The sequence below is a fragment of the Anser brachyrhynchus genome (assembly GCF_964034855.1).
Source record: "Anser brachyrhynchus genome assembly, chromosome: 3".
NCBI lineage: Eukaryota > Metazoa > Chordata > Aves > Anseriformes > Anatidae > Anser > Anser brachyrhynchus.
This window is the reverse complement of record NC_137696.1, coordinates 19,007,145-19,021,806: the sequence shown is the minus strand read 5'-3', so window position 1 is coordinate 19,021,806 and position 14,662 is coordinate 19,007,145. Positions and strand designations below refer to the sequence as shown.

The 14,662-nt window shown below is 40.8% G+C and overlaps 1 protein-coding gene across 1 annotated transcript in view; it reads right to left on the bottom strand.

The window, feature by feature from the left end:
- The window catches only part of LOC308191832 (uncharacterized protein), a 563,294-nt gene that overhangs the window by 504,511 nt on the left and 44,121 nt on the right, over nt 1-14,662 (bottom strand). The window contains exon 3 of the mRNA XM_080584694.1: nt 13,116-13,186. The gene's annotated coding sequence lies outside the window, so the exon portion shown is untranslated. The remainder of the gene's footprint in view (nt 1-13,115; nt 13,187-14,662) is intronic.

Genomic DNA, 14,662 nt, shown 5'->3' with positions numbered 1-14,662 from the left:
AATGGCACTGCTATGCAATAACTAATGACAGAGAGAGACATGACTTTCATGTATCCCTATCTTCATCTCCCTCCTCCATGTTTAATGCTACATACACTTTACTTTGTGACACTTTTTAATATGTTGAACAGCATACATACATTGCACTGATATATATTTCTCTATAGCCCTGACATCATTTATTAGCAAAGGGGGAATTGCCCTTGTCATTCATTTATTAGCCTTTTAGAAGGTGCCTCTCTTTGAATTCATAAGCTAGCTGTAGTCTTTATCAGCATTCAGCAAAATTACCACTGTGGTAAATGGCAAATGACTGAAATAATCAAGTTTAGTATGCTCACAGCATTCTGCTGTTTCATAGCAAGGACTTCATGCAGTTGATCAGTCATCAGGTAGGAACTAGCTTTCCCACACCAAATGGAGCTAACTTGCCTCTGAACATTGCTGGTATGGGAATTTCCAGTTCTCAGGTTGCTAATAAGATTGAAGGATTGCAGTGTTCCCTTCTACTCCTTTTCTGTAAAGCTACACATGAAATATATAGATGAAATACAGTCCCAACCCACAGGAGGAAAAGCATCAAGAATATGTTATAGGAAAGATCGTTCTAGGCAAAATAAAAAGTGTATCAATGCCTGTAATACTGGCTTCAGAGACCATGGTTCCCATTCAGTCATAACCAAGACACAAGTATTTGGATTACAGCAAACAGACTGCAAACCCTCTACTGTTCTCAGGTGGTTTCACACTGATGGACAGCTAAGCTTCACGCCACTTTCTCACTTCCCTTCCTCAACAGTCCAGTGGGAGAAAATACAATGAAAAAAAGCTCAAGGGTTGAGATAAGGACAGGGAGACCACTCAGCAATTATCACCACTGGCAAAACAGACTCAGCATAGGGAGATTAATGCAATTCATTGCCTATTGATAACAGACCAGAGCAGTGAGAAAATAAAATGCCCAGAGAAGTTGTGGATGCCCCATACCTGGAGGTGTTCAAGGCCAAGTTGAATGGTGCCTTCGCCAACTTGATCCAGTGGATGGCATCCCTGCCTATGATGATCTTTAAGGTGATCCTTAAGGACCCTTCACGATCCTTGATGATCTTTAAGGTCCCTTCCAACCCAAGCCATTCTATGGTAAAAACAAACTAAAAACACCTTCCCCCCATCCACCCTCTTCTATGTCCCCAAGAAGCACAGGGGAATGAGAAACGGGGGCTGCAGTCAGTCCCTAAAGCTTTGTCTCCACCACTCCTTCATGGTCCCTCTCTGGCCCTGCTCCACCGTGGGGTCCCTCCCACGGGATGCCGTCCTTCCTGAACTGAGCCTGCAGGGGCTGCCCACAGGCAGCAGCCCTTCAAGAACTGCTCCCACACGGCTCCGTACCACAGGGTCCATCCCCCAGGAGCAAACTGCTCCAGCACGGGTCCCCCACGGGTGGCAGCTCCCCGCAGACCCCCTGCTCCTGCGTGGGCTCCTCTCCACGGGCTGCAGCTCCGGCCCGGGGCCTGCTCCTGCGGGGGCTCTCCATGGGCCACAGCCTCCTTCAGGCCATATCCACCTGCTCCACGGGGGCTCCATGCCTGGAGCACCTCCTGCCCTCCTTCTGCCACTGGCCTTGGGGTCTGCAGGGCTGGTTCTCATTCCTCTCTCTCCCAGCTGCTGTTGTGCAGCAGTTTGTTGTTTTTTCCCCTTTTCTTAAATCTGGTCTCTTGGAGGCCTAACCAACATCACTCACTTGCTCAGCTCTGGCCAGCAGCAGGTCCCTTTTGGATCCAGATGGATCTGGCTCTGATCTGACATGGGGCAGCTGCTGGGCTCTGTTCACAGAGGCTGTGTCAGCAACTTCCCCTGATACCAAAGCCTTGCTACATAAGCCCATTACAACTATTCACACTATCAGGGAAAGAAATAGCCACGTATCATTCCTTCTAGATTTTCAGACTAGAGTGCTTGCCTTTTTTTTTTTTTTTTTTTACCTACTCTTATGTTTCATTCTCTCTGTTTTATAACTTGGGATATTTCTGAAAACAAACTGTCAGTTACATCAGGAGAGTCTTAAAGTCATATAAGAGACAAAGGGCATAGTTGTGCTTGAGAAAATTTTCCTGACCATTGGCACTTGGGTAATGTCTCCTCATGACTCAAATTGACCAAAAAGGAAGAATTTTGTGTTCATTTCTGCCTTGCACCCAGCCCTCATGATGTTTGTTAGACAGAGATGAAACACTCCCGCTGGTGAAAACAGCATTGGTCTGCCAGCCTTTTACTTACTGTTTGGACACAGTGACTGCAGAACAACTTCCTTGAAAAATCACAAAGAGCTTAGCTGGGCATCTACCTGCTGTCCTCTTTGATTTTAGAGATTATAGGGAAGAGGAACAGTACAGAGAAGAACAGAAATGACACTACCGTATACTCACTGCAGAACTACCTCAGAAAAAGGATGAAAATTACTCGAATCGATCAGCTAACATACCTTACTTAAACTACTCTCACCTTAAAGTTCATCAGGACAAAAACTGAAGACAAGTTTGATGGAAAAAAAGTAGAGCGTGTGCACACACCTAGCTAGAAAACCTATTCTATCAGATAATTAATTGCACTCGCATCAGTGTCTTAAATTATCCAATTGAATCATCACAACGACATTCAAATACTGGGATACAAAGAAAGGAAACCCAAAAGGAAACATCTATCTGCATTAGTTACCCTATTTAATTACTTTCACTACCTAGAAGGGCTTTCACATGGATTCAACTACTTCCACACAAATATCATGCTATTTTTTTCCTGCCTGATAGTGGAGCTTATGATACTTTTACATCTTTCATTTGATCCTCTCGTCTTGCTGAAAATAGTAGGGGTGCTGTTCATGCCAGTGCTTGCTGAATAGAGACAAACTGAGTCCTGTTCCTATACAGGAAGAAAAGCAATAAAACCCAATAAATCATACTTCACTGTACATTTGTTCTCAAAACACTCCTAAGTCCTGAATCCACCTCACCCATGTGTCTGATGCTATGTGTTTCCCAGTCAGAAACAACCAGAGCTAAAACTTCTTTCCACGTGTGCACATTTCATAGTACCAGAATGAGACATGCCTTGAAATACCAGCAGCAGAGGAAGCAAAGCACAACGTAGGACATCAAGTTCCCTCTACAAGAGGAGGAAGCCTGAAAATGTTGGACTTGCCAGAACAATTTTCACATACAGAAAGATGACAGTTTTGAACACTTCTCAGGATTTTGAGAGGCAGGCAGCACATGTTGTCATTGACATGCGAGTGAAACCATGTATTGGTTTTCAAAGAATAAGTTTTTGATTAGCATCTCTCTTGACAATGGTTATCTAGTTAATACAAAGTCCAGATTCCAGCTGCCATGTGCAGCACTAAAAGTTTACAAAATTTGCCCTAATAAATTTACGATGAATCAGAACATCACCATCCTCAACAACAAACTTAAAGCAGCTCATACTTGTTGTCCAAAATGGCCTCAACAAATAGAAGGGATCTACGCTTCTACACGTCTTTTTTGAAAGTCTGGGGGACTGATAAGCGATGAGTGGAAATGGGGTATGAAAACCAACCATAAACTTGACTATAAGATACATTGTATGTATCTTATTAACTTCTATATATAGAATCCTAGAATGGTTTGGGTTGGAAGGGACCTTAGAGGTCATCCAATTCCAACTCTCCTGCCATGGGGATGGACACCTTCCACTAGATCAGATTACTCAAAGCCCCATCCAACCTGGCCTTGAACACTTCCAGGATGAGGCATCCACAGCTTCTCTGGGCAACTTGTGCCAGTGCCTCACCACCCTCTGAGTGAAGAATTTCTTCCATATATCTAATGTAAATCTACATAACAAAAGATAGAGTCTTAGTCTTATTCCTTAAAGGACCTAACAACTTCTCAGAGCTGACTTTTCTTGCATGGAGAAAGTTGCATGGTTCTAGTCATTTTTTGATATTTTTTTTAATTTTCTTTTTAAGTATTGTTACTAAATGAGAGGGATTAGCACATGTGAGAGTAAATTAGATTGGAAAATCTTCCCTGAGAATCTGTCCCAGTTTATAAGCTACAGCTATAGGTAACATTGGCAGATAAACTGCATGAGCTTATCTTCAAGGACGTGAACGTTTATCTGTTCAGTTTATCTCTGTTCAGCTGGGCTTGAGACCAGTCTGGTTCCTCCACACCTAGCTCTAAATATCCATTTAAAAAATATATAAATATTTATATTTAATACCTTTTGCACAATTTCCACACTTTTCTTAGCCTTGAAAATTTTATGCTATCTTTTTTACTTCCATGAACGTCAATGGATCTACCTTAACATTTCATACTTGGAGAAACAAACATGTCTTCAAATTTTTTACCCCATTTTCACAGAAGAAATCTGCTATGAAAATAGGAAGCGAAAAATCTTTCTTCCCTCTCCTCTTCTTAGGAACCATTTTTTATTATTTTTTATGTTATTGTGAGCGTGTTCAAACATAGGAACACCTTGTCTGGAGAGGTTATAGTGTCCACATGTGGAAAGGCTCAAAACATTACTGGACCCAGACCTGGGCAACCTGTTCAAGCTGACCCTTCCAACCTAAACAATTCCATGATTTTGAGACAAAAAAAAGCACAGATTATTGCGATTTTTAGGGGATGAGCAGTGAACCAGGCAAATGTTTGTTAGGTGCATTCAGGTTCTGTATCCCTTTTGTACCTTAAATGCCCTACTCTCTCTCTATGACATACTGTTTTAATATCTACATCTGGTAACCCAAGACAAATCATAGCAGGTGCTGTAAATGAAACTAGTTTGTTTTTCAGTTCAAAGAAAGACTAGGTAAAGCTGTAGCTGTTTTTACTTTGATCTGCCTGATAGGATGGAAATTCAAAAAAAAAAGATATATAATCACCTCAAGAAGTTACATCTATTGAATGCGCAGCAGCACAGCACTACGGGGCTGGAGGCTCTAGATCTGTAGACTTAACAGCATGAACACTTCCTGTGCTCAGCTAACAGAGTCGCACATCAGAGGTAATAAAGGCTTGCTGACTTTAATACCTTTTGTTCATCTAAGACTCTGTAAGGAATATTTGAAGGAAATATTTTATCTCAGCATTCATCTCTGACAAGACTTTCTTGGTTTACTGCAGGAACACCTCTATGAGCTTTTTTCACATCAGACATCATGTACACATTGTATCGTAAGGTAAGGTTTTTGTGAGAACAGACCTCAGTAACACTATTCAGAAACAATTTTCTTGACCCCACTCTCACTTTTTATAAACTACTTTTTAGGCATTAAACATATCATTTAGATTTCCATTAAATTAAACAGGAAAGAAAGAAGTTAGCACTATATAAAACCACTCTGAAGCTCTTCTTGTCATTCTCCCAATGACAGTTATCTGCCTGCATTCCCTGCTACATTTATTCTTTTCCACCATCTCAGTTTGACTCTGGTAGGGTAGAGTTAGATTCTAACAGGTCATAGGTAGGCAGGCCCAACAGCTGCACAAAGCTTGTGGCAAAAAATAAGGACAGTGGGGGGAAGGATGGGGAAGCTACAAACAAACAAAATCCAGGATTCCATTCAGAGCATGAAAGGAAATATAAGTGGAAAAAAGAGGAAAAAAAAGTTTTGTCCAAAAATTTAGTGCTGCCCATGAGCCAGCAATGTGCCGCTGGGGCAAATGTGGCCAACAGCATCCTGGGCTGCATCACCAGGAGTGTTGCCAACAGGTGAAGGGAGGTGATCCTTCCCTTCTACTCAGCGCTTGCAAGGACATAGAGTGCCGTGTGCAGATCTGGGCTCCCCGGTTCAAGAGAGACATGGAGCTCCTGAAGAGTCCATAGGGCGACAAAGATGATGAAGTGACAGGAGCATCTCCCCTAGAAGGAAAGGGGAAGAGAGCTGGGACTGTACAGCTGGGTGCAGAGAAGGCTTAGGGGGATTTAGGCGACCTACAAAAATGTCTGAAGTGAGTATACAAAGAGGACAGAAGTTTTTCTCAATGGTGTTCAATGAATGGACAAGAGGGAATGGATAAAAATTACCACAAAAACCCATTTAATTCACAAAAAACACTTCTTTAGTATGAGAGTGCTCAAACACTAGCGCAGGTTGTCCACAGAGGTTGTAATGTTCGTTCTTGCAGATATTCAAAACAGAATTAGACATGGTCCTGAGTAATTGATATTGCTAGCCCTGCTTGAGAAGGGGGGTTGACCAGATGATCCTGAGATGTACCTTCCATCGTAAACAATTCTATGACACTTGTATGAATGGACTTTAGAGATCTTCACCAATGTAAAACAGTTGGAGATTCTAAGGCAGCAGATGAAGCAACAACTAGTAGGGGTGGAGGAGGAAGTGTTGCCTTTGTCCACATCTTATTTTCTTGCAGGAGTCACCCATTCTTAGCTATTGGCCACAAGCTCTTCAAGATAACAATGTGAACCAGAGCTGGCAAATTAAAAGAGATTGTATGGAAAAATGCAACATGGATAATTATCAACAAGATCAAACCCAATTTTAGTTGCATTTAAATGAAAGAGTAATTCCCTTTGAAAAGAGAAGGAAGAGAGGAAAAAAATAATCCTTACCTATAAGAAACTGTCCATGGCAATTCATCCCTAGCTTTGTTTTAAATTTACCTGTATTCATAAGGGGTCATTTCAGAGATGAGAAATTCACGAAGCTAAAATAGTGATTTTACTGAGTATTTTCATTGTCTGCATCTACGTGCTATCTGGGGAAGGCTGAGTTAAACGTCTGCAGCTTAGATTGAGGGAGCAGGAGAAGAAAAGTAGCATTTTATAGCCTGTAATTAATGAGTCACTCAGGAAACAAGTATTTGTACTGATGGCAAGCAGGATTTAGATTCATACAGGGTAATTTGAGGCTTCATCATTTTCCCTGTAATCAGGGCTACATCTGCTTTTAATTTACATGCAGAATCTGGTGTGTAAAGGGAGTATGCTCTGTCACAGGTTTTGAAGCATACTTATTCTGAACCAGGAGACAAGTATGTATTCTTCTAGCTGTTTATAATTGTTTAATACCAAGTAGCTCTTTTCCCCAGGGCAATGTCTCACTGCTTCGCCCTCCTCTTTGTCACCTTACAGTAAAAATCTGCTAGTGTGTATATGACAAACAGCTGGTTGTCACTACAGGGGTGTACTGTACTAATCATCTAATGACAAATTATGCCCTTAACATGTAATAGCTAGAACTTCCATACACAAACTGCAGCATCTCCATAAAGCTCTGTCATGTTTTTCAGAACCACTTCCCTGTAATGTGAGAAAACTCATGCATTAAAACAAAGGCCAACAGCCATATGTTCTTTAGCACCTGCTTGAAAGAGTTTATTTTACTTTATTTTATTAAGTACCAGATGTTGTGAGAAGACCATAAGCTTGTTTTATTGAGCATACTTTTTAAAGCTTCTCATCATGTCATAGCCCTTCTATACAATCTTGTAAACACTGCTTGTGCCGATTAAAAATGTTGTGTTATTTGCCTGATTTGACCACTTGCCTCTTATCTGTATTTCCCACCTCATTAGGTAAATTTACTGGTTAAAACATGCTGATCTACTCAAGAACAGCAGCCATCAAGGATTCAGCATGAAAACACTGATGTCTGGATGAAACATGACCTAAATCTAATACATCTTAACGTATATTGATCCTGTTGTTTTTTTGCTTTTAATTAAAAATTGACTTTTTCCAGTCATTTTACATTAGTAACAGATGGGGATGAGGTAAGCAAAAACTTGCTTCTAGTACCTAGAAGACCTAATATTGCATCAGTTTAGAGAAATTAGAGAAATGTGCCTGAAATAATCCCGTGCGTATGCCTGCCAGCAGCTTTCCATAGCACAATAGCTAACAAAGTGACAGCATCAGCCACAGGGAGGGAGAGAGAACTGGTTAAATTCAAATTCACAATAGCCCAAGTGATGGGATTTCTGACAAGTCCTGGTGTATTCTAAACCCAAAGGAATGCACGTGGAAAACTAATAATAGCAGCAGCACCAGCTACCCCACTTATATCACAAGCCTCATATTTTACATCTTCCTTAGAGACAGATTGTCAGTGATTTATTTTTTTTAAGTAGATTTCTAGGCCTCATTGTAGAGGGAAGGTTAAAAATTCAAACTAATCACTCATTATGAGACAGCTCTTTGGAAAAAAAGTAGAAAACAAATGCATTGATTTTTAAGCTGGTCCTGTGATTTGGGAAAGCCTGATGCTGGCATTACAGTACTGACATATAGGTAATATATTTGGTTTCCTTTAGCACACTTTTAAGGCAACCAAGCATACTAGGAAGTAATCATGCATTAACTTCTTGCGTATACATCCTTCATGTCCAAATGCAATATACTTCTTTGATAGGTAGCATTTTTGGCAACCCGATATTAGCCCCAGATTAAAGCAATAGTACTGAACAGTACTGCCTCCCTCATCTGCATTCAGTGGAGTTAAATCAAGCATAGTATACTTACACACTTTTATTACAGGAATAGCCCATTACGTGTGCACCGATTACCCGTATTGCATAACCTGGCTACGCAAGCCATGCCACATGTTATCTATTCAAATATTACACAGCATGGTACAATCAGAGAGGGGAAATAAATACAGAGTCCAATACTTAAGATTCCACTTCCAAAGGATCAGCTGGAAGTCAGAGAATCAGCAGGGGAGCTCCAGGTAGAGAGAGCCCTCGCGTGTGCACAGGCACTTGACAACCACCAACACTCAGCCGTGGAGCAGCTTGCCAAGACAAGGTGTAAAAGAGGTCTCCTCAGGCAGGTAGACATTCATACTTCAAGTGGAAACACTGTTTGGTTGCAGTCCTCAAAAGCAAAAAGGAGCAGTACAAAACAAATATAAACCTATTTGCAATATTATGGGCTCTATACAAGCATCCAGTTCAGAACCCATGAGATTGTCTTTAATTATAAGGAATGCTCATCTCAGTTCCTACATTACACGTATTTGTGGTTTTAAGTTATCCTCTGCATTGATAGTAAATAGAAGCTCATTAAAGCTTTTTATTTCAGTTTTAAGAAAGTAAAGAGACAGATATTAAAACACATAGTATAACCACACTGTGGATAACAATCGCTGGACTTGATTTTCTGTCTGTGCATGTGTCCCTATCTCCCTAATTAAATATATCAGAATTCAAAGAGGCCTATAGTTCTGGATTACAGCCATTGACAGCACTGAAAAACCCTAGGTAGTGCTCTGCTCCAGCTATGCCCACTCAGTACTAATATCATCCATAGAGCCACAATGTCACAGCAGCGAATGCAGCATTCAAGGGAGATATAGCAGTGCCAGTCTCACCTCAGCCAACCGCATACAAATGTAAGCGCTTCTGGGAGCATCAATAATGCAAGGTAGGCAAAGCACAACTCTTGGCACAGCCTCATGTGTGCATTAGCTGAGGCAACCAGGACAAACAAAGTTAAATGTGGCTGGATAAGTCGACAGCCTGTGTGGATTCCTGGCACCCTTTTCCATCACCCTCAAGGGCTTCATGAATAAAGATAAGCTAGACAAACACTCTCCATCTATTTCCACCTGCCCCCCACCCCTCATCATCATTGTATGTGCTCACTTAATAAACTTTCTTATCTCTTTTGGTAGCAATGACCTGAAAGATTCAACAAACCCGAGACTGAATAATTTAAAAATAACCAAACAAATAGCTGAGAAAAATGATAAGGAAATGTTTAGCTGACAATGTTGGATGAACAAAAACTTATCTTTAGCAGACAATGCAGTCAGGGTATGATGTCAACACAACAAAAATTGCATCAAGTAAACAACAAACAAAAGTTACCTTGACCTTTCTGATCAGCATTCAGTGATTTTAAAAGTCTGAAACTACAGAAGACCAACAAATGAGGGGGAAAACATTCAAGATTATTATAGCTTTATAATACAAATTTCAGATTTTGAAAACCAATGGATTTAGTACTAGAGTCAATGCAGAGTTCTAAGCTTCTATTCTGGTTTCAGGACTTGTGAGCAATTTCTGCACACCTCCCACTCTGCAGCAAGACAACATACCACTCTTCATCAGAGAAGGAAAAGATACTATGCTTTTCTACACAGTTGCCTCAAAACATTTGTCTTTGATAGTCTTATTTGCAAAGTTGCTTAGATTTCACAAATCTTACTAAAATTAATGTAACCTAAAAATACTCAGTGTCACTGAGCACTACGCAGTGAGCATCTGAGACTCAGCTCAAACTATAGAGACCTGCCTCTGTGTCAAAGCCAAGTTCTCACCTTGGCTGGCATTGGCAGTCAGAAAAACCCTTGTGCTGCGGAGACAGCTGTATCAGGAAAAAGGTGATTCCATTTTTTCCTGATAAATACTGTATTCATAACTCTACTATCAGCAAAATATATTCTTGGTAAGGTTCAAGTCAGACTAGGGACATGGGCTTTGCAAAATGCAAATATATAATTCAGTAATACTGAATGCATACACTTTGGGGATGAAGATATTCCAGTTTAAATCACAGTGAATCAATCAGAAAAGTGTCACTGAGGCTTTATTCTTGTTTCACAACTCAAATACCCTGATCTTTACTCATTCTGAGCCACCTTTTATAAAAACACTACATAATTTTAACACACTGAAAGCTCTCAGATGGTTGAAAGAGTCAAGTCGGTTACTAAGAAGTGCCACTTCAGTAGCTTTCAAAATGTGTGGCCCAAACTGGTTCCTGTCTCCAAGACAATTGCATTACAGGTAGGCCATTTCCTCACTTTGGTTGCTTTCTTTGTACTGGCTGGGGGAGCCATGAGACTGGAAAGGCAGTACAACTTCCTCTGAAGCACACAATGCTTTCAAGTATTTTTTATTTACCTCCTGTTCCACCTGACAGACAGTTTCTTCTATCTTTCCACATTGTTTAGAGCTGGGATAGCAGATTTCACTTGTAGGAACCAAGTTTCTTCTAGAACCCAAGGTCTCCAGCTACAACCATTCCCTCACCTTCACCTTACCATGCACACAAAGGGGTGCTATCAACCCTGAAGGATATATGCCTATCCTCCTGTGCCACATACTGAAGGAAACTTGCCCTTTTCCTCCTTGATCAAAGCCAGCTGTGATATTGACTAACATCCTTCTTATGCCATTGCTGTCACTAGTTCATTAATGTGATATTGTCATCTGATTCACCTGGGTTGGTACTAAGCAGTGGAAAGCCCCGATAAAGATGCACTCCTTGTTTCCACTGACAAGGTGCAGATATCCATGGGAGTTTGTGGATTTCAGGGGAAGGGGCGTGCAAGGCTGAAGGGTGGGGTTGGCAGATGAGTGAATGGAAACAGTCTATAGTTAAACCTTCTCCACTCCATTCTATGCAACTATTGAGGTACTGGACAAATAAGGCAGAAAAAATAAACAGAATTAGTACATTAAGGTCGTCTGCCCTGTCAGAGGAAGAATTAAGCTGTTGGAATGAAGCAAGGAGAGCAGGCTGTGGAGATCCAAGGTCACTGCAGAGCCAACCTGAGATGAAAACTGTCAATTAGCTGAATCCAGATCCAGGATCACAAGGTATGCAAAGGTAGCACAGTTCAGAGCGAGGAACTTGGAAACCAATTGACTAAACCAGATCAAAGACATTCAGCTGGAGAGACATTCCAAGGTGAAAGCAGGATATGTGATTCACAGTGAAACAGACTGCTTGGTTTGTTCTATTCTGGAAAGTGCTTCCCCTTTCCAAAGGAGATACTGATCCCTCACTAGAAGAACGTAAGCCCAATAGGTTTGCCTCCTTTCCATGGACTTCACAGATGTAGTCAAGGACAGGCCAGGGCTCCTGGACAAGAACTGCTGTATGAACATAAACAGCTACTTTTCTAGTTCATTGGGCTGATCCCTAACAAACCTCACTGCTCATTTTCTACTTTGTTATTAAGCAAAAGCATAGGAAGACATTTCTGTTGAGAGATTTTCAGAAGCATCATAACCACTTTTTTCTGAAAAGCAGATGGGGAATTCCTAGAAAGTGAATATGGGAATTCAGAGAAAACAGATGAGGGTTTCCAAGATGTATAACAAAGTATACTAGACAGCAGTAGGGAATTCATAGCAAGCAGAGCGGAAGGGGAAAAAACTCCAAGGAAAAATGAGATGGGAAAATCCTATAAAGCAATTTCTAAATCCTAGGAAGAACACAGGAAATTTCTTGAAAGCACTAGGGAACAGCTAGAAGGGAAAAAAAAGGGAAAATCCTTGAGAGCAAGTAGGACTTTTAGGAAGAAATTCCCCCAAAGTAGAGAGGAATTTCCAAAAAAAAAGTGGTAGGGAGGGGAAGAACTATTTCTCATATGTGGTAAATTCCCAGAAAACAGTAAAGGAGGTATTCATAGAAAGCATTGGGTGCTTCTAGAAAGCATTATATAGGGGGATTCAATAAAAGCCTTTACGAGGGGATTCCTATGAAATGTACGTGCCACAAAAAGTGGTGATTCCTAGGAAGGGAACTGGAAGATTCCTCGAAAACATTTGGGAAGCAACTGCAGAAAATCCTAGGAAGAATTAAGTGGCAAATTCTCAAAAGCAAAATAGGTGTCTCCTAGAAAAGAAATTGAGTGGGTTCATAGAAGCCGTGGAACATTCCTAGAAAGAAAGAGAGGTGGGATCTTAGAAATTAAACAGGCAAGTCCTAAAACACTTGGCAGTTCCTACAGAGAAATCATAGGAGTCCTAGAAAACATGCAATATTTCTAGAAAGGATTTCTAGAAAGCAAAAAAGAACATGTTTCTTCAAATTGTGAAAAATTCCTTGGCATTAGAAGTGGTAGGATTCTAGAGAACAAGAAGAGAAGAGTCCTATAAAGTATTGAACAGCGATTCCAAAAATAAACAACCTTCGCATACACACACACACACCAAATAAACACACCATCGAAAACCAAAGTTCCTAGAAAACAAACAGGAAAACAAGTCACAGGTAGCAGATTTTGGAACTAGATGATATTTATGATCCCTTCCAACTCAAACCATTCTATGATTTTAACAGGATCACTTCAGAACATGTTTTACCTTCACCAATAATTTTCTCCTGAACAGTTTTGTGGTTTTATCTCCAGAAAATGCCAGTCTGCCTGCAAACACTGGGGAAATTAAAAGAGAACAGATTAGTATAGGAAGGTCAGAATGTATACACCAAGGGTTGCCCGTGTTATTTTAGGAGTCTTATCTCTATGCCTGTAAGGGATTACTCAGCAGCCTTATATGTTAACCTGTGGGGTGATTTCTGTTAAGAACCTTATCCATCTATTAATCTGTATACTTTACGTAAACTACTACTCCAAGCTGAAACAAAAAGTAGTTACCACCACTTTTAGTGTTAAATGAAAAACATATGAGAAAAATGAGTTTTCACTGTCTGCGGGGACTTTATTAATCGAGTTTTTAGTTCCTTGAGCCAGAAGGTATACTTCTCGTGGAAGATAACATCCCTAGTCACCAAAACCACTCAAGACACCACAAGGCTTCTGTGCTAGATCGGTAGGCTGACCCACCTGCTACTGACATTACCTAGAGTTCTGTTACGAAACCTCCAAGGGAGCTGGATTAAAGCGTCTGGTTTTGTTTCATTACTTGCCTCTGCCTCTTTTTACATTCTGACTGGCTCCTTTCCAAAGCAATGAACTCCTCTGAGCATGGATTTGACTCTCCTATCTTCCCCCTCCCACACTTCTGTTCTATTTAAGGAATTCCTTCCATACTTTATACTCAAAGGAGGCTACATGCAAAGACCATATGCTTATTCATCACCATATCCCAACAATCTTTACAGACATGTCAGACTGACAAGGCAAAACCTACATTTCTGAATGCTACCTGAATGCTTCTGCCTCAGATGGCATATGGGGAATAGGATACAGCAGGAGGACATTAGGAATGAAAATGAAAAAAATGCCTTTTTCACTCTCATCTTAGGCTTGCAGCACTGGAAAGCAAATAGGAATGTTAACAAGGGTAATTTAAGATGGGATTTAGCAAGTAGATATGGTATCACAGCATAGGATCGTTTTACTATCTCAGTCTCAGAAATCCAGGTAGCAAGTCTTAAGATGTGGTTAGTGCTACTGAATATCAAAAAACAGAAACAGTCTAACTCAGGCAGGACAGACCTGACAGGAATCCTGAGCAAGCCACATTAACTGCTGGGTGCAGTATGTTACTCCACAGCAGAGCAGCATTTCAGAAGATAGCAATAGGTGCAAAAAAAGCTAACTGAGCTGTTGTGCCATTTATAGCACTGAAGCTCTGAAAATCCTAAAATGAAGTGAAAACAAAAAGAGTGGGCAAAAGGATAAAGTCTTGTTTGGTAGCACTGGATGTTAAAGATCATCTTGAACAAATAGTGTTCGCAGCCCCGCTGTTGCTTCTCGCCACACTGCAACTCAGCAAGCAATGCCTTCTTGCCCATCTTCCACCTCGACCAGGCAAGGTTATCAAAATGCAGAGGACCCCAGTACTTCCTGGGTTGATATTTTTTCTGGGAACTTCTCTGTCTGTTGTCTTACACATGGTCCTTTGATCCTCACCTTGCTCAGGGGCTGGGTGCTAGGGAGGTGAAA